The sequence below is a fragment of the Rutidosis leptorrhynchoides genome, chromosome 9 (genome assembly GCF_046630445.1).
Source record: "Rutidosis leptorrhynchoides isolate AG116_Rl617_1_P2 chromosome 9, CSIRO_AGI_Rlap_v1, whole genome shotgun sequence".
Classification (NCBI taxonomy): domain Eukaryota; kingdom Viridiplantae; phylum Streptophyta; class Magnoliopsida; order Asterales; family Asteraceae; genus Rutidosis; species Rutidosis leptorrhynchoides.
The window spans coordinates 266,385,645-266,405,775 of NC_092341.1; positions in this window are offsets into that span (position 1 = coordinate 266,385,645).

Here is a 20,131-nt window from a genome sequence, read left to right on the forward strand (position 1 = left end):
AAAAGGGGTTTCGCTAAGACTGCTCACAATTATGACACCTGTCAGAGATAAACATATCTGCCACATCAGCGTCAATATTGAGTGATAGTTTGTAGTAGTGTGGAATGTGTGAAAAAAAATTAGTGGTTATATCGATATTATTTTGTAATTAAAAAAAAAGAAAAAAAAAGTATTCGTTACCCAACGGTTATTGATGCATATGTTTATGATCCGGATGGCCTAATATTTTTAACAAGTTGGGCTACGATCCTCTAAAACAAGTAGAATGAGCCAAAGTTAATAAATAAATATGGATAAGCTCTTCCTGTACGTGGGGAGTAAGCATTCTAAATGGAATTGGAGTCTAATTCAAAGTTTAATTTGTTTCCTTATCTATTAATTTGTTACCTTATCTATCATCTATCTTTTTGTTAGGTTAGCCTTATATATAGCGTAGAACAGAATGATTATTATTCAGTTTTTATTATTATTATTTGAGTTAAGAAAATAAACCGTGAAGGTTTTTCTTATTTCTTCAACCGAGAAGGTTGCAAGTTTAGCAATTATATTTTTGGTGTGTAATATCCAATTATATTTTGCTCTTTGTATTGGTGAGTAATATCCAATACTATTTATCCTATTCTATTTAGCCATCGATCCTTTCAATACATTATTTGGTATCAGATTCCAGGCATGGCTAAACAAGCTGAGTTCGAGAGATTGAATCGCAAGATTCAAGAGTTGGAAGACATGCAACATCTCTTGCGTAATATAGAGATGAAGCTTGAAAATCTTGAGTTTTCAAGAGAGGCTCAATCGGATGACTTAGTTGATTCGGTTGATCAAGTTTTTAATATGGAGTATATTCCTGAACCGTTTGTGGAGGAAGATACTCAACCCATTTACGATTCGGACGGAGAGGACGTGGAAGATTATGAATGTACACGTGTTGTAATGCAGGCTCTTGGAAGCATAAAGGATGAAGTCAGGAGTAATAATCGTATGACAGCCTTGCACAAAATTTGTCCAATGGCCAACACAAATATTACATCCAAAAAGTCAGCAATGAATGTCATAGGATACTGTGTTCCAAAACTAGCAGTTGATGATTTCATTGATGAATACGTGCAACTTGCAAATAAGTTTTTCTCAAAGGCTAAATTATATCTTTATTGTGGGTTTATTCTAGAACTCATTGTTCTCGATTATAAAAACGAAAAGTCTTATGATCGTGTTGGATTTTATGGTATAAAGTATGAGAGGTTTGGTGAAAAGGAATATGCCTATAGAGAGTCTCCTGATGTTGTAAACTCGAGGACGAGTTTTTTCGAAGAAAGGGAGGATGATGCATATGTTTATGATCCGGGTGGCCTAATATTTTTAACAAGTTGGGCTACGATCAATTGGTCTAAAACAAGTAGAATGGGCCAAAGTTAATAAATAAATATGGATAAGCTCTTCCTGTACGTGGGGAGTAAGCATTCTAAATGGAATTGGAGTCTAATTCGAAGTTTAATTTGTTTCCTTATTGATAATGCTTAAAACGAACATATATTTCATAGCATTATCCCTCAAGAAAGACAAGCTTTTAGTTGCAGTTGTTCTATTTACAAGTGATATTCGTTTAAATAATAAAAGGTGAAGACAAAAGACAGATTCGACGAATTGAAGACGCAAACGACCAAAAAGTTAAAAAGTACAAAGTACAATCAAAGAGGTTCCAATTATTGATAAGAAACGTCTCAAAATTACAAGAGTACAAAACGCGAAACGCAAAGTACAAGATATTAAATTATACGCAAGGACGTTCGAAAATCCGGAACCGGGACCAGAGTCAACTCTCAACGCTCGACGCAACGGACTAAAAATTACAAGTCAACTATGCACATGAATATAATATAATATATAATTAATTCTTAAAATTAATATATATATATATATTATATTATATTATATAATCCGTCGGCAAGCTAGGAGCCAAACTTGTGTGAGCTGGAATCCACAGCTCCGCACTCGCGGAGCTCTGAAGAGTAAAATCCACCGTACTCGCGGAGCCCTGAAAGTCAGAAATCCACCTATAAAAGGCCGAGCATTCGGCCGAATTTTTTGACACCTTTTTCTCTTCATTCATCAACGTATATGTATATATATTTATATTATAATTTTAATTTTAATTTTTAATCCTAATAATAAGGGTATGTTAGCGAATGTTGTAAGGGTGTAAGTCGAAATTCTGTCCGTGTAACGCTACGCTATTTTTAATCATTGTAAGTTATGTTCAACCTTTTTACATTAATGTCTCGTAGCTAAGTTATTATTATGCTTATTTAAAACGAAGTAATCATGATGTTGGGCTAATTACTAAAATTGGGTAATTGAGCTTTTTACCATAATTGGGGTTTGGACAAAAGAACGACACTTGTGAAAATTAGACTATGGGCTATTAATGGGCTTTATATTTGTTTAACTAAATGATAGTTTGTTAATTTTAATATAAAGATTTACAATTGGACGTACCTATAAATAACCATATACACTCGATCGGACACGATGGGCGGGATATTTATATGTACGAATAATCGTTCATTTAACCGGACACGGGAATGGATTAATAGTCTATGGAATTATTAAAAAAGGGGTGAAATTATGTACAAGGACACTTGGCATAATTGATAACAAAGTATTAAAACCTTGGGTTACACACAGTCGATAACCTGGTGTAATTATTAAACAAAGTATTAAAACCTTGTTACAGTTTAAGTCCCCAATTAATTGGAATATTTGAGTTTGGGTATAAGGATAATTTGACGAGGACACTCGCACTTTATATTTATGACTGATGGACTGTTATGGACAAAAACCAGACGGACATATTAAATAATCCAGGACAAAGGACAATTAACCCATGGGAATAAACTAAAAATCAACACGTCAAACATCATGATTACGGAAGTTTAAATAAAGCATAATTTCTTTATTTTCATATTTAATTGCACTTTTAATTTTCGTACTCTTTAATTATCGTAATTTTATTTTATCGCACTTTTATTTATCGCAATTTCATTATCGTTATTTATTTTACGCTAAGTCTTTTATTTATTTAATATTTTACATTAGGTTTTAACTGCGACTAAAGTTTTTAAAATCGACAAACCGGTCATTAAACGGTAAAAACTCCCCTTTATAATAATAATATTACTTATATATATATATTTGTATTTTTATAAACTAAAGCTAATATAGCGTTAAGCTTTGTTTAAAAGATTCCCTGTGGAACGAACCGGACTTACTAAAAACTACACTACTGTACGATTAGGTACACTGCCTATAAGTGTTGTAGCAAGGTTTAGTTATATCCGTTCTATAAATAAATAAATATCTTGTGTAAAATTGTATCATATTTAATAGTTTTTCTTAGTAAATTTAAGCTATTTCATATACACATCGCATAACATCACTTATCTATTAATTTGTTACCTTATCTATCATCTATCTTTTTGTTAGGTTAGCCTTATATATAACGTAGAACAGAATGATTATTATTCAGTTTTTATTATTATTATTTGAGTTAAGAAAATAAACCGTGAAGGTTTTTCTTGTTTCTTCAACCGAGAAGGTTGCAAGTTTAGCAATTATATTTTTGGTGTGTAATATCCAATTATATTTTGCTCTTTGTATTGGTGAGTAATATCCAATACTATTTATCCTATTCTATTTAGCCATTGATCCTTTCAATACATTATTTGGTATCAGATTCCAGGCATGGCTAAACAAGCTGAGTTCGAGAGATTGAATCGCAAGATTCAAGAGTTGAAAGACATGCAACATCTCTTGCGTAATATAGAGATGAAGCTTGAAAATCTTGAGTTTTCAAGAGAGGCTCAATCGGATGACTTAGTTGATTCAGTTGATCAAGTTTTTAATATGGAGTATATTCCCGAACCATTTGTGGAGGAAGATACTCAACCCATTTACGATTCGGACGGAGAGGACGTGGAAGATTATGAATGTACACGTGTTGTAATGCAGACTCTTCGAAGCATAAAGGATGAAGTCAGGAGTAATAATCGTATGACAGCCTTGAACAAAATTTGTCCAATGGTCAGCACAAATATTACATCCAAAAAGTCAGCAATGAATGTCATAGGATACTGTGTTCCAAAACTAACAGTTGATGATTTCGTTGATGAATACGTGCAACTTGCAAATAAGTTTTTCTCAAAGGCTAAATTATATCTTTATTGTGGGTTTATTCTAGAACTCGTTGTTCCCGATTATAAAAACGAAAAGTCTTATGATCGTGTTGGATTTTATGGTATAAAGTATGAGAGGTTTGGTGAAAAGGAATATGCTTATGGAGAGTCTCCTGATGTTGTAAACTCGAGGACGAGTTTTTTCGAAGAAAGGGAGGATGATGCATATGTTTATGATCCGGGTGGCCTAATATTTTTAACAAGTTGGGCTACGATCAATTGGTCTAAAACAAGTAGAATGGGCCAAAGTTAATAAATAAATATGGATAAGCTCTTCGTGTACGTGGGGAGTAAGCATTCTAAATGGAATTGGAGTCTAATTCAAAGTTTAATTTGTTTCCTTATCTATTAATTTGTTACCTTATCTATCATCTATCTTTTTGTTAGGTTAGCCTTATATATAGCGTAGAACAGAATGATTATTATTCAGTTTTTATTATTATTATTTGAGTTAAGAAAATAAACCGTGAAGGTTTTTCTTGTTTCTTCAACCGAGAAGGTTGCAAGTTTAGCAATTATATTTTTGGTGTGTAATATCCAATTATTTTGCTCTTTGTATTGATGAGTAATATCCAATACTATTTATCCTATTCTATTTAGCCATCGATCCTTTCAATACATTATTTGGTATCAGATTCCAGGCATGGCTAAACAAGTTGAGTTCGAGAGATTGAATCGCAAGATTCAAGAGTTGGAAGACATGCAACATCTCTTGCGTAATATAGAGATGAAGCTTGAAAATCTTGAGTTTTCAAGAGAGGCTCAATCGAATGACTTAGTTGATTCGGTTGATCAAGTTTTTAATATGGAGTATATTCCCGAACCGTTTGTGGAGGAAGATACTCAACCCATTTACGATACGGACGGAGAGGACGTGGAAGATTATGAATGTACACGTGTTGTAATGCAGACTCTTGGAAGCATAAAGGATGAAGTCAGGAGTAATAATCGTATGACAGCCTTGCACAAAATTTGTCCAATGGTCAGCACAAATATTACATCCAAAAAGTCAGCAATGAATGTCATAGGATACTGTGTTCCAAAACTAACAGTTGATGATTTCGTTGATGAATACGTGCAACTTGCAAATAAGTTTTTCTCAAAGGCTAAATTATATCTTTATTGTGGGTTTATTCTAGAACTCGTTGTTCCCGATTATAAAAACGAAAAGTCTTATGATCGTGTTGGATTTTATGGTATAAAGTATGAGAGGTTTGGTGAAAAGGAATATGCCTATAGAGAGTCTCCTGATGTTGTAAACTCGAGGACGAGTTTTTTCGAAGAAATGGAGGATGATGCATATATTTATGATCCGGGTGGCCTAATATTTTAACAAGTTGGACTACGATCAATTGGTCTAAAACAAGTAGAATGGGCCAAAGTTAATAAATAAATATGGATAAGCTCTTCCTGTACGTGGGGAGTAAGCATTCTAAATGGAATTGGAGTCTAATTCAAAGTTTAATTTGTTTCCTTATCTATTAATTTGTTACCTTATCTATCATCTATCTTTTTGTTAGGTTAGCCTTATATATAGCATAGAACAGAATGATTATTATTCAGTTTTTATTATTATTATTTGAGTTAAGAAAATAAACCGAGAAGGTTTTTCTTGTTTCTTCAACCGAGAAGGTTGCAAGTTTAGCAATTATATTTTTGGTGTGTAATATCCAATTATATTTTGCTCTTTGTATTGGTGAGTAATATCCAATACTATTTATCCTATTCTATTTAGCCATCGATCCTTTCAATACATTAGTTATTTTATAATTTTTGTGTTTTATTCTTTTTTTATTCAAATTGGTCGTCGTTTGATATTGTTTAAAACACCATACTGATCGACGGCACTCCAACGGCGCTTGCTAGTAACGGCGCCGTTGATGGGACGGTCGAACGGCAGCCCAACGCAGCTTCCTTTGTGAGCAGTCTAAGGGGTGAACAAGTCATGTTGGTTACCTATTGAACACGCCAATCCATTTATATCATAGGGGTAATGTTCCGGATGATCCCATCAGCCGTTTAAGTTTAAAACAACATTTTTAAGAAACCATTTAACTCATTTACAAGTATACCCGTTTAACTTGTTGGACCCATTTAGGAAACGGGTTACATTCTTACATGAGTTATATTCGACATAACAAGTTAACAACGTGTACTTTGAATTACAGTGCAGGAAGGATGGGCCACGTGATACGTATAATAGATTGTAGTACCCTACGCCATTTAAATATTGTACCCGCACGTGAATTGTTTATCGGGATGGCGCCGACGGAACCTTAAAACATCCAACCCAACTTTCTATTATATGGATTGTTCTATTAATCTGGTTGGCTCATATTACATGCTACTCAGTATCATTTAGGATTATCACTAAAATGCTCATTTTTTTTCTCTTTTTTGACTCAGAACTCGTAAAAAATAAAGTTGACAATTTGCACGCACAAGGGCTCAAGGTGCCTGTTTCCGACCTTGCTTCCCGGTGGACTCAAGGACGCAAGGTGCCTCTTGCTAGTTTGTTTCCCGGGGACGAAAGAACGCAAGGTGCCTCTTGCGACCTTTCTTCCCGGGGACACAAGGTGTCTTGTTTCTGCCTGATATCACGATCAATGTTTTCTTTCAGACATTTCATCAAACACCTTACGTGCATCTTACATTGATACGATTTTTTGCGACTTATCTTGAAAGGTGATTGCTTTGATTAATATTACCTTTAATTAATATCCTACATTTACTTTTATAGGTAACACGTAGCCATAGGTAACCTGTAACCATAAACGTAGTATGCATTCGCATGTGAACAACTACGTTGTTTGATTGCGGTGTGTGGGATGAAAGTTCATACATACAGCTAGGAACTAAATAAGACTAAGGTACTAGATTGATATGAACTTGGAATAAAAACAAACGAGTACGCTATGTGTGGCTGCCGCTTTTCTTTAATTAGAGATTGTTGACTGAATGTTTAGTGTACATAATATAGTTACGAATCAAGTAAGATGATTTGTATATATAATAAAACCACGAATCAGTGTATAACAGTTGGGCCGTTAATCTTGTCAAAGAGGTGATTGATTTAGATATATTAAAGAGTGATGAATATGATAACACCTAATATTGATCAAAGCAATCACCTTTCAAGATAAATTCCAAAAAATCGTATCACCTAAGATGCATGTAAGGTGTTTGATAAAATGTCTGAAAGAAAACATTGATTATAACTAGGGGTGTTCATTCGGTCGGTTTACGGTTTACGTGGTTTATTCGGTTTGGTTTATTTGGTTTTGAAGAATATTTTTGAGAACCAATAACCAAACCAAACTTGACAAAACCAAACCAATTCAACCAAATAATAAATCGGTTTAAATGGATCGGTTTCGGTTTGAACCAAATTAAATCAATAAAGTTATGAATTTAACCTATAGAAAGCCCTAATCAGAAAGCATGAACATAAACTGAATCAAAAAAGTTATGAATTTAAAAAATTTGTATTGAACCATACCATAGTGACGACTTGTTGAACTGAACCCAACAAAAACAGTAGTTGTACACCTTTGATGATTGAAATCGATTTTTTGTGACTTGTGAATTCTGATTATATCACACCACATTATATAGCAAAATATTCTTTGCAAATATGAAATTGATGTTGACCTGAGAGAAAACAATTGAAGAGATTCAGAGAAACTAAGTTAATTGGTATATTGGAGAAGATTTTGCCCTAATCAATTGAATGATAAGAATCAGCACCCAAAATTAGGTATGCGGTCTAGTATACATGGTGTAAATGTAGATAAAATAAAAATAAATATTATATATAAATTAAATATTTTAATATATATATATCATAAATAGTTGTATAATTCGGTTTTTCGGTTTGAAACCAAATGTTCATTTTACAAACCAAAACCAAACCAAAAACCGTGAATATTTAACCAAAAATCCAAACCAAAACCAAATAAGCCGACCCAATTTAACCAAATCAATATGGGTCGGTCGGTTTCATGGTCGAAACCGTTTAATGCACACCCCTAATTATAACATCAGGCAGGAGCAAGAGGCAACTTGCGTCCCCGAGAAGCAAGGTCACAAGAAGCACCTTGCGTCCACCGGGAAGCAAGGTCGCAAAACAGGCGCCTTGCGCGGGCAAATTGTCAAATTTTGTTTTTATGAATTCTAAGTCAAAAAAGGAAGAAAAATGAACATTTTAGTGATAACCCCTCTAATTTATATGATGGGCCTATTCAATTCACTTATTGAATTCTTTGACCCATATAATTAAATTGGTCTTACGCAATCGTTGCACAACTTTAATTGTACCAATAGTCACGTATTATTCGTGAAGATTTCCAGCCTACAATCTAGAAGCCCACCTTCTAGATATTCAAAGTAGGCAACCTTGACAACTCATATGGAAGTAGCAAAGTTGATAACGATGACGGCCGCCAACCTTCTCCGTTCACACCATTCCACCGCCATAGAATTTTTACTATAAATAGAGGTGCAAACCTCAGTTGTAAATCATCTCAAATCACTCAGAGAAGTGTAATCACAACCTAGAGAGTGTGTGTGAGTTTGAGAGTTTTTTTAAGAGTTTTGTAATACTCTGTAAATCTATTATTGTGAGTAATAGAGTTGTTTTTCTCTCAAATTTGTATCTCCCAAAGTCCAGGCGATCCTCTCTTCCTAACAAGTGGTATCAGAGCCAGGTTAGAGACGTTGGTTGAGTTTTTGGGTCTTCTGAAGTTTCCTCAAAATCCAATTTTAAGTGTACCATTGGATTCGTCTCGTCGAACCGAGTCCAACGCAAAAAACGGCGACTTAAACGAAGTTATAACGAGCCCAGAAAACGTGGTCAAAGTTTGGTCAACTCGCCGGAATCTCGCCGGAGAAGACGACCGGTGCCGGAATTTTTGCCGGAGAAGACGATCACTGTAGCAATTCACTGTAGCAGCTGCGGTACTGTAGCAAGTTCATGTACCAGTACTGTAGCAGTACTGTAGCAATTCTGAAATTTTACAATTTGGTCCCTGAAATTTTCAGAAATTCATTTTTGGTCCATGAAAGTTTAGAAAATTATAATTTTGCCCCGTAAGTGGAATTTAAGCTGCGAAGTGTCTATTCCACCATTTTCAACCGTTCCGGACGTAACGGTGATCTCTGTTTTCTAAAATTCAACCCCGTTAGTGTTGAAAAATCAATTGTAAGGTGATAATGTCCACAGAAGAGTCAACATCATCTTCTGGAGCTATGATTATGCTCACTGCCACAAACTACACGCTATGGAAACCTCGGATAGAAGATCTCCTCAGCTGTAAGGATTTGTTCGATCCTATTGAATTGTAGGGTATAAATCCTGATTCTGCCAAAGAGAAAGAGTGGAAGAAATCAAATCGAAAAACTATTGGTCAGATCCGTCAATGGATTGATCATAGTGTCTTCCACCATGTTGCACAAGAGACAGACGCATATGCCCTCTAGAAAAAGTTGGAGGACATGTACCAGGCCAAGACTGCTCGGAATAAAGCCCTGCTGATGAGGCGTTTAGTCAACATGAAGCTCAAAAGTGGAACTTCAGTTGCCGAGCATACCAGTGAGTTCCAGAGCTTGGTCAACCAGTTATCGTCTGTAGAGATGCCTCTTGGCGATGAAGTTCAGGCGCTATTGCTACTTAGTTCTATTCCCGATAGTTGGGAAACGCTGGTAGTAACACTCAGCAACTCAGTCCCGAATGGCAAACTTACCATGTCAATGGTCAAGGATGCCCTATTCAGTGAAGAGGCAAGGAGAAAAGACATGGGCACAGATCAGACCCATGCCTTTGTCACAGAGAATCGGGGGAGACAGCGAATGAGTAGCAAAAATAAATGGAGAGGCAGAAGCAAGAGCAGGGGCAGGTCAGCTGATGGCAGAAAACCAACATATAAATGCCATCATTGTGGATTAGAGGGACATATGAAGAAGAACTGCTATAGATTGAAAGAGGAACAAGGTCAAAGCAGTTCACAGCCGAAGAATAAGGGTGGAGAAACATTAGTGACTATCTCTGGTGATGTTGCTTATTGTTCAACCCATGATGAGACATGCCTTCACGTCTCACGAGAAGACACGGAATGGGTGGTAGATACTGCAGCTTCTGTGAAGACCCGTCCTAATCCATCCGGACGAAGTCCATATCGATTCTAAACGATTCACAACAGTTGATTACATCGCGAGGTACTTGACCTCTATATGATACATTTTACAAACATTGCATTCGATTTTAAAAGACAATCTCTCTTTACAACGAAAGTTGACGACATGCATACCATTTCATAATATATCCAACTATAATTGACTTAATAATAATCTTGATGAACTCGACGACTCGAATGCAACGTCTTTTGAAATATGCCATGAATGACTCCAAGTAATGTCCTTAAAATGAGCAAATGCACAGCGGAAGATTTATTGCATACCTGAGAATAAACATGCTTTCAAGTGTCAACCAAAAGTTTGGTGAGTTCATTAGTTTAACGTAAATAATCATTTCATAATTTTAATAGACCACAAGATTTCATATTTCCATTTCTCATAAATAAACGTCCCATACATAGAGACAAAAATATCATTCATATGGATTGAACACCTGGTAACCGACATTCACAATATGCATATAAGAATATCCCTATCATTTCGGGATCCTCCTTCGGACATGATATAGATTTCGAAGTACTAAAGCATCCGGTACTTTGGATGGGGCTTGTTGGGCCCGATAGATCTATCTTTAGAGTTCGCGTCAATTAGGGTGTATGTTCCCTAATTCTTAGATTACCAGACTTAATAAAAAGGGCATATTCGATTTCGATAATTCAACCATGGAATGTAGTTTCACGTACTTGTGTCTATTTCGTAAAATATTTATAAAAAATTGCGCATGTATTCTCAGCCCAAAAATATAAAGGGTAAAAAGGCAAATGAAACTCACCTAATGTATTTTGTAGTAAAAATACATATGACGACATTAAACAACTGAACAATGCAGGGTTGGCCTCGAATTCACGAACCTATATCAATTATATATATTAAAACATGTAATTGTAGTCGAATAATTATATATATTACTATTATTAATAATATACTTGTTTATATTATTTGGTATATAGATAATTTAATATATTTGTTTCATACATTTTATATAGTTTACAATTATTATGTTAAATGTTTATAGGGTCTAATTAATAACATTTTATTGATTAAATATAATAATAAGTAATATTAGTATAATCATAATATATTTTTATACAAAGTTTTTGTTTGTAACAATAACAATTACAATAACGGTGTTAATAATAATAATAATAATAATAATAGTATCGATTTTTCAGTTTTAATCTTATTTGCAATTTTCATATTAGTATTTATATGCGTAATAATTTTTAGTGATACTGATATTGATAATACTAATGACAATATTAGTAGTAACGTTACTTCCAATGATAATACTGTTTGTTAACAGGCATGACAGATTTAAGAGTAACGTTACTTTTAGTAATACTTGTAATAATAGTAATAGTAATACTAATACTGATAATAATAATATCTACAATAATAATAATAATAATAATATTAATAATAATAATAACATGAGTAATATTTATTATACTTGTAACTATGATATTAATGATAATAATTACTATAATACTAATAATAACAATAATACTAATTCTAATATTTTTATAATGATACTTAGATTAATAATAATAATAATCCTAATAACTAATAAATGATACTAATAGTAATCCTATTCATGTTAAAAAAAAATAATAATACATTCATTTGTGATGGTAATAATAATAATAATCATAATACTTGTAATAACAATAATTAATAATAATGATAATAATACTAATAATAATAGAAATGAAAATAAAAGATTTATACCCTTTAAAGCCTTGTGTAAAAAAAATTTGCCAACCACAAGGCTCGAACCCGCGACCTCTCGTTCACCCGCTTAACACCCTAACCATCGGACCATGATGATTTTTCTGAAATAATTCTATCTCAGTTTATATTTCACCCATGTATACCAGACTTCATCTTCTTCCTTCCCTTTCTAAATTCAATCGACCTTACACTTTTTCTAAACATAACAGAAATTACGTTTAATTGAGGAGTTTTTATTTCATTTGAAACCACAAATAGTTATGATTAACTGAATTAACAAAACATAAAAAAAAAAAAAAATTAAATAAGGGTGCAGCCCCGTCGCTGTTTCAAAAAAAAAAAAAATTTGATTTCCACCTTTGAGCATGAATTTGACAAAGATTATAACACAAAATTCTTTTCAAACCAATCCTAGAAACTTTAGAAATCATCAATTTACTTTAATTCATAACAGGGGATTCGAATTTGTTCAAAGAAGAATGTTTGACTTTTTTTAACCAAAGTTTTGACTTCGAAATTTGATTTCGTTTGAAAGAATTGGGTTTTAAGATTTTGCAGAAAGTTTAAATGAATGTTTCCTAACACAATGGCATTAACACAATTTGAAGTGGGATTCGAATTAGAGGTTTTAATAAAATGGATGATGAACAGAGGAAGAACCCGTTCCTGTTTCTGTGTTTTTAGTTTTCAACAATTGGACTTAGTTGTAATGGATATTGAAGGTTAATATTTGAGTGTTTGTGTGAGTAACAAATGACACTCGTTTGCTTTAGTGATACATGTCGACATAATTATTTCACTCAGGAAGATATAACAAAGAAAGAAAGAAACAAACAAAATAAACAGATAATGATTTTAATTAATTCGTACAAATTAGAGACTTTGTTGTCCAATTGATTTGTTTTTGTATAAGTAAGGATCTCGACTGGTAACAGAATTGGAGCCCAGGACAAAAGTTCAAAACAGTTTAATGGGGATGGGGAACTAAAGTCGATCTGTTTTCTGATTCTATGTATATAAACTTGATTTTTCTTGTAATTAATCTTTATTAATTATAATACTTGTTAAATAATAATAATAATAATAATTAGTAATAATAATAATATTAATAATAGTAATAATAATAATAATAATAATAATAATAATAATAATAATAATAATAATAATAATAATAATAATAATAATAATAATAAGAGTAACAATACTAATGAGTCACAATAAAAATAATTTTAGTGAATTTGATAATAATAATATTGTTAATGATAATAATAATAACAATACTAATTATATTAGTATTAATAAGGATAATAATAATATCAATGATAATATTTATATATATCAAATTCTATATCTATATGTTAAATTAATAATATACATAATAATGATATCAATATTAATAATGGAAGTAATACTTATCTTAATTGATGAAAGTAATAATAATATTAGTATAACAACTATGTTTTTAGTTGTAATTACATTTAATTATATTAATATTACAATTTATTACTTGTGTAATGTTTACAAATCATATAATCGAATATTTATACACTATCTATATAATATACATATAATAATAGTTATACATCGAAATCACATATATTTGCACATAGATTCATTTTAAATTACAAATTAATTATTTTGTATCTTATTTTATATATTTAATTCTAATGTTTAAATTATATTTTATAATTTTAAATTATTATATTTATACCTACATTTATATTTATTTATAAATATACATAATTATTTATAATTGATTGTTCGTGAATCGTCGAGATTGGTCAAAAGTCAAATGTATGCATGAACACAGTTCAAAGTTTTTGAGATTCAATTTAACGGACTTTGCTTATCGTGTCAAAATCAATAAAGATTAAGTTTAAAATTTGGTCGGAAATTCCCGGGTCATCACAGCTTCCTACCACGTGACTCCATACAAGGAATACTTCACAACATACAAAGCTGGAGACTTTGGAGCTGTGAAGATGGGAAATTCCAGTTCCGCTGAGATTGTCGGAATTGGTGATGTCAAGATAAAGACAAGTTCCGGGAGCACAATCACTTTGAAGGATGTCCGCCATGTGCCAGATCTTCGGCTGAATTTACTTTCCGGAGTAGCTCTCGACAAACAGGGCTATGATAGTCATTTCAGTAAAGGCACATGGAAATTCTCAAGAGGCGCTATGATAGTCGCTCGAGGACACATTTGTGGCACACTATACAAAACTCATGTGAAGATCTGCACAGACAGTATTAATGTTGCAGAAAAGGAGGCTTCACAAAATATATGGCACCAGAGACTCGGTCACATGAGTGAGAAAGGATTATCTACCCTAATAAAGAAGGAGCTTATCAATGTAGACAAGGACGCTGCACTAGATCCTTGTAATCATTGTCTGTTTGGTAAGCAGCATAGAGTCTCATTTAATTCCTCTTCAACGAGAAAATCAGAGTTACTCAGTCTGGTACACTCTGATGTTTGTGGTCCCTTAGAGGTTGAATCAATTGGCGGCAACCGATACTTTCTGACATTTATCGATGATGCTTCTCGAAAGGTGTGGGTATATTTCTTGCGGACGAAGGACCAGGTGTTGGATTACTTCAAACAGTTCCATGTCATGGTAGAACGTGAGACAGGAAAGAAGTTAAAGTGTCTTCGATCCGAAAACGGTGGTGAATACTCTTCCAGGCAGTTCGATGCCTATTGCAGATCATATGACATCCTACATGAGAAGACAGTTCCACGTACCCCTCAACACAATGGTATAGCAGAAAGAATGAACGGAACACTCATGGAACGTGTTTGGAGCATGCTCAGTAAGGCTAAGCTGCTAAAGCCATTCTGGGGAGAAGCAGTCAGAGCCGCATGTTACTTGATCAACCGATCTTCATCAGTACCACTGAATTTTGAAGTTCTGGAGAAACTTTGGTCTGGAAAGGATCCATCATACTCTCACTTAAGAGTATTTGGATATTTGGCGTACGCACATGTATCCAAGGAGCTCAGGCAGAAGCTGGATGCAAGGACCACTCCATGCATATTCATAGGCTATGGAGATGAAGAATTTGGATACAGATTATGGGATCCAAAGGAGAAAAAGGTGATCAGAAGTAGGGACGTGGTGTTCCATGAAAGCCATACAATAGAAGATATTGAAAAGCCCACAATATCTCAGAAGTCAAATGTTGTTGCTCAGGTGCTAGAGGCAATAACGGAATCATTAATGAGAAATGAATTTTCAGTGCAAGAAGAAATGCCAGAAGTAGAAGATAATGAGGAAAATGACGGTGCTGAGCAGGGGGAGCCACAACCCCATCTGCCAGATGTTCCAGCACCATCACAAGGTCAAGATGATGGTGGATCTCCTCAGAATATTCCAGAAGTTCGTAGATCTGAACGAAGCCGGATTCCATTGAGTAGATATCCAGAATCTGAGTACCTTCTACTTACTGAAGATGGAGAACCAGAGAGTTTTCATGAAGCAGTATCTCATAAGGATAAAGAAAAATGGTTGCTCGCAATGCAGGATGAGATGGATTCTCTGCAGAAAAATCAAACTTATGAGATTGTAGAACTTCCACGCGAGAAGAAGGCACTGAAAAACAAATGGGTGTTCAAGTTGAAAAAGGATGGTAGTAGAAAAGTGGTGAAATACAAAGCACGGCTTGTAGTCAAAGGATTCCAATAGAAGAAAGGGATTGATTTTGACGAGATATTTTCACCAGTAGTCAAGATGACTTCAATTAGAGTCATACTTGGATTGGTCGCAAATATGAACTTGGAGCTTGAACAGATGGATGTAAAGACAGCTTTTCTTCATGAAGATTTACATGAAGAAATTTACATGGAGCAGCCGGAAGGTTTTGAGGTTTCAGGAGATAACCTCGTATGCAAGCTGAAGAAAAGTTTATATGGTTTGAAGCAGGCACCTAGGCAGTGGTACAAGAAGTTTGACTCGTGCATGGTGAGTCAAGGGTACAAGAAAAATGCAGCAGATGAGTGTGTCTACATTCAGAAGTTTTCTGGAGGAGATTTCGTTGCTCTTCTACTATATGTAGACGATATTTTGATCGTAGGGAAAGACACAACGAAGATCAACCAGCTGAAGAAGGAACTCTCGAAGTCTTTTGACATGAAAGACTTAGGACAGGCTCAACAGATTTTGGGAATGCATATAACTCGAGATAGGAAGAATAGAAGGTTGTGGTTATCTCAAGAGAAGTACATTGAACGAGTGCTTGAATGATTCAATATGAGCAATGCCAAATCTGTTAGCATTCCATTAGCCAACCATTTCAAGTTAAGTAAGAGATCATGTCCCTCATCCAAGGAAGAGATCGGGGAGATGTCTTTAGTACCATATTCTTCAGCAGTTGGAAGTTTGATGTATGCAATGGTGTGTACAAGGCCCGATATTGCTCACGCAGTGGGAACAGTGAGTCATTTTCTCTCGAACCTTGGAAAAGAGCATTGGAATGCGGTAAAATGGATTCTCAGATATCTTAAGGGTACAATGAATCTATGTCTTTGTTACGGGGGAGCTGATTCAATCTTGGAAGGCTATACAGATGCGGATAAGGCCGGAGATCCTGATAGTAGGAAATCTACTTCAGGATTCATTTACGCTTTTGCAGGAGGAGCTGTTTCATGGCAGTCAAGACTACAAAAGTGTGTTGCATTATCTACAACTGAAGAAGAGTATATTGCTGCCGCAAAAGCTGGAAAAGAAATGTTGTGGTTAAAGCGTTATCTCCAAGAATTTGGAATCAAGCAAAAGGAGTACAAGGTACACTGTGACAGTCAGAGTGCTCTAGATTTGAGCAAGAACTCCATGTACCATTCCCGTAGAAAACATATTGATATTCGCTATAATTGGATACGCGAGGTAATTGATCGACAACTGTTGAGACTAGTGAAGATCCATACATAGGAGAATCCTGCGGATATGTTAATAAAGGTGGTGACTCGAGAGAAGTTGGAGTTATGCAGAGACATAACTGGAATGTTTGTGGATTCGGCTGGAGGGGGAGAATTGAAGATTTTCAGCCTACAATCTAGAAGCCCACCTTCTAGATATTCAAAGTAGGCAACCTTGACAACTCATATGGAAGTAGCAAAGTTGATAACGATGACGGCCGTCAACCTTCTCCGTTCACACCATTCCACCGCCATAGAATTTTTACTATAAATAGAGGTGCAAACCTCAGTTGTAAATCATCCCAAATCACTCAGAGAAGTGTAATCACAACCTAGAGAGTGTGTGTGAGTTTGAGAGTTTTTTTAAGAGTTTTGTAATACTCTGTAAATCTATTATTGTGAGTAATAGAGTTGTTTTTCTCTCAAATTTGTATCTCCCAACGTCCAGGCGATCCTCTCTTCCTAACAATTCGTGGGGTTATCTAATGACATGTTTTTTGTTCGAAAGAACTAAATTGAGTACAAGTAATACATAATGAAATTGATCGAACAACCATGGTTTCTTTGAGTCAAATGTTATTATCTTTTAAAATGATGATATACCCGTTGCTTTGTGTCCAAGTGTAACAAATGGTGTATTCGGACACAATCGACACATGTTATCGATACTAGCACAATGCCCATGTAATACAATAGTATAAGTGGTGGTTAGTAGTAGCTTGAAGTTGTGATCTTGAAGGTAAATATCGAAAAATTTGACATTTTTTTATGTTTGTCAGGCTGCGTATAACGTTGGTGGTCAGATGATTAATTGTAACTTTTCTGGGATATTTAAAGTTTTTTCCCCTCAACTTTGGATATAAATTGTAGCTTTTCAGGGGTATTAAGAGTAACTTGGTGAGTTAAAATGTAACTTTTCAACTTAACATAATATTCAACAAAAAAAATCACCCAATTTTAACGGGATTTATATTTTTTATGCCGCGAGTTTGGTTTCTCCATTATCACCGTCCAACTCGAAATACTTTTACGAATAAAACGCAACTACTTACATTTAAGACGGAGCTTTTTTATAAAGTACAACGTATATATAATAAATAAACTTTAACTTGTTATAATAAGTGAATAACGAGAGCAAAAGATAAGTTCATTAGTTGGTAAGAGAAACAACTTGGGTTCGAGTCCTTCTCGACTCTTAATTATTTTTTCGCAATTTTTTTCTCAGTTATCGCGCAACATTAATTTTATAAAAGACTTTAAAATATTCCGCAACAACGCGCGATCGAAATATTTCTAGTTAAAAAACATTACTGATTATTAGTAGTAGGTCGATATATAAAATGAGATGATATTTACACTATCATTTTAGCTATACACAATAAAATTGTGCTTTTAAAAAAAATAAAAAAAAATAAATTTGTGCTTTAAAGTAGTGTACAATATAATGTGACCAACATTGTATTTTGTGTGATAAAAATTGTATTTTATATTACTATTACTATAAAGTACATTTGACAATGTGATAAAATGGTAATGTACGAATCACTATACTTAAAAAGAAAGAGAAGCAAACCGTACATAATATTATATTGTATCCATTCTAGCTAAATAACATCGTATTCCAAAATAAATAACAGGTGTACAATATATTTTATGACAAGTCTTAGCATAGTGAAAAAAAGAGTAGGAAATTACCAATAGGTTCATGACCTAGCACTATATAGATAACTTAGACCATTCTCAATCACAACGACTTTTCTTTAGTGTTACATTAGCTTCCATCTCTCCATTTTATCCCCATCACATACCAATCTCAACCATAATATATTTCATCTCTACCCACCAAATTAATTAATTAAATTAGTTCTACAAGTGTGTTAGATGTGAGCAATGTTGCAAAAGACGTGAGACGGGGTCGAGATGTCACGACCCTACTTTTTTCGTTATCTTTTACCGTTTATTATTTAACGTCCGTTAATTGTTATTCGTGCCACGTCATTTCTATGACCTATATTATTATTTTAGAAATAATATATTAATTATTATGTGCTATGTGAATATTTGTATTCATATTTTAAATCGTACGTTTCTACGTGTCATGGATTTCTATCCGGCGAATCTTTTCAGTTTTCAAACCAACGGTCAAACTTTTGGGATTTTAAATCCAAATTATTTTAAATATGATATTTTGATGTCATATGATTATATATAGTGTTTATATATTTTATTTGTCGCGTATATGTTATCTCTCCGAATTATTAATCGCGTAGTAGCGTTTTCGCGTTTCGAGCGTTCGGGCCACAAGCGATTTATCAAAACATGAAAATGGCCCATGAATGGGGCCCACCTTACCCCATTCGGCCGAATACCCCTTAAGGGGGGAGAGTTTGATTTTTATTTTATTTTTCTTAAGCCTTTTCCATTTTAATTCATTTATCACTACTTCATTTTCCATTTTTCCCTAAACCTAAACTTTCTCCTCTCTTTCTTTTTATTTTGGCCGACGCCTACACCTACTCTCATCATCATCATCTTCAAACAAAATTGTTGCTTGGATCATATGGCCTTTATCATTTCCGGATTCACCGCATCGTCCTCTACGCGTCTATACTCTTCGTTTCTCGATTAGGGTATAAACCCTAACCCTAACTTTTTTATTTTTAATGAATTTTTCAGTTTTTGATGATTATTATGATAGTATAGTACTTGTGGATTGTTGGATTAATGATTGTATGCATAGAATTACTCGTTATTACATGTTTTCGGTTTGTTTGATTTTGTACAGTGGACTAATTGATCATTTCTGTACATTTAACTGATGTTTTTAATAAAATAAAGTATTTAGATGAGTTCCTCTCATCAAGACATTGATTTTAGACTCCGGATTCATGTTATTTCGATTCCCGGAACTTAAGTTATGCATAAAATGGTGTTTTCATGGAATTAAAATATAAAAACGAATGTGTTCAGTTTTGGTTCGACTAAGGAATGAGAAACATAATCATTGAAGATGGTTGGTAAGTTATAATGGTAATCATCATTATATAGTTTAGGGTAATGA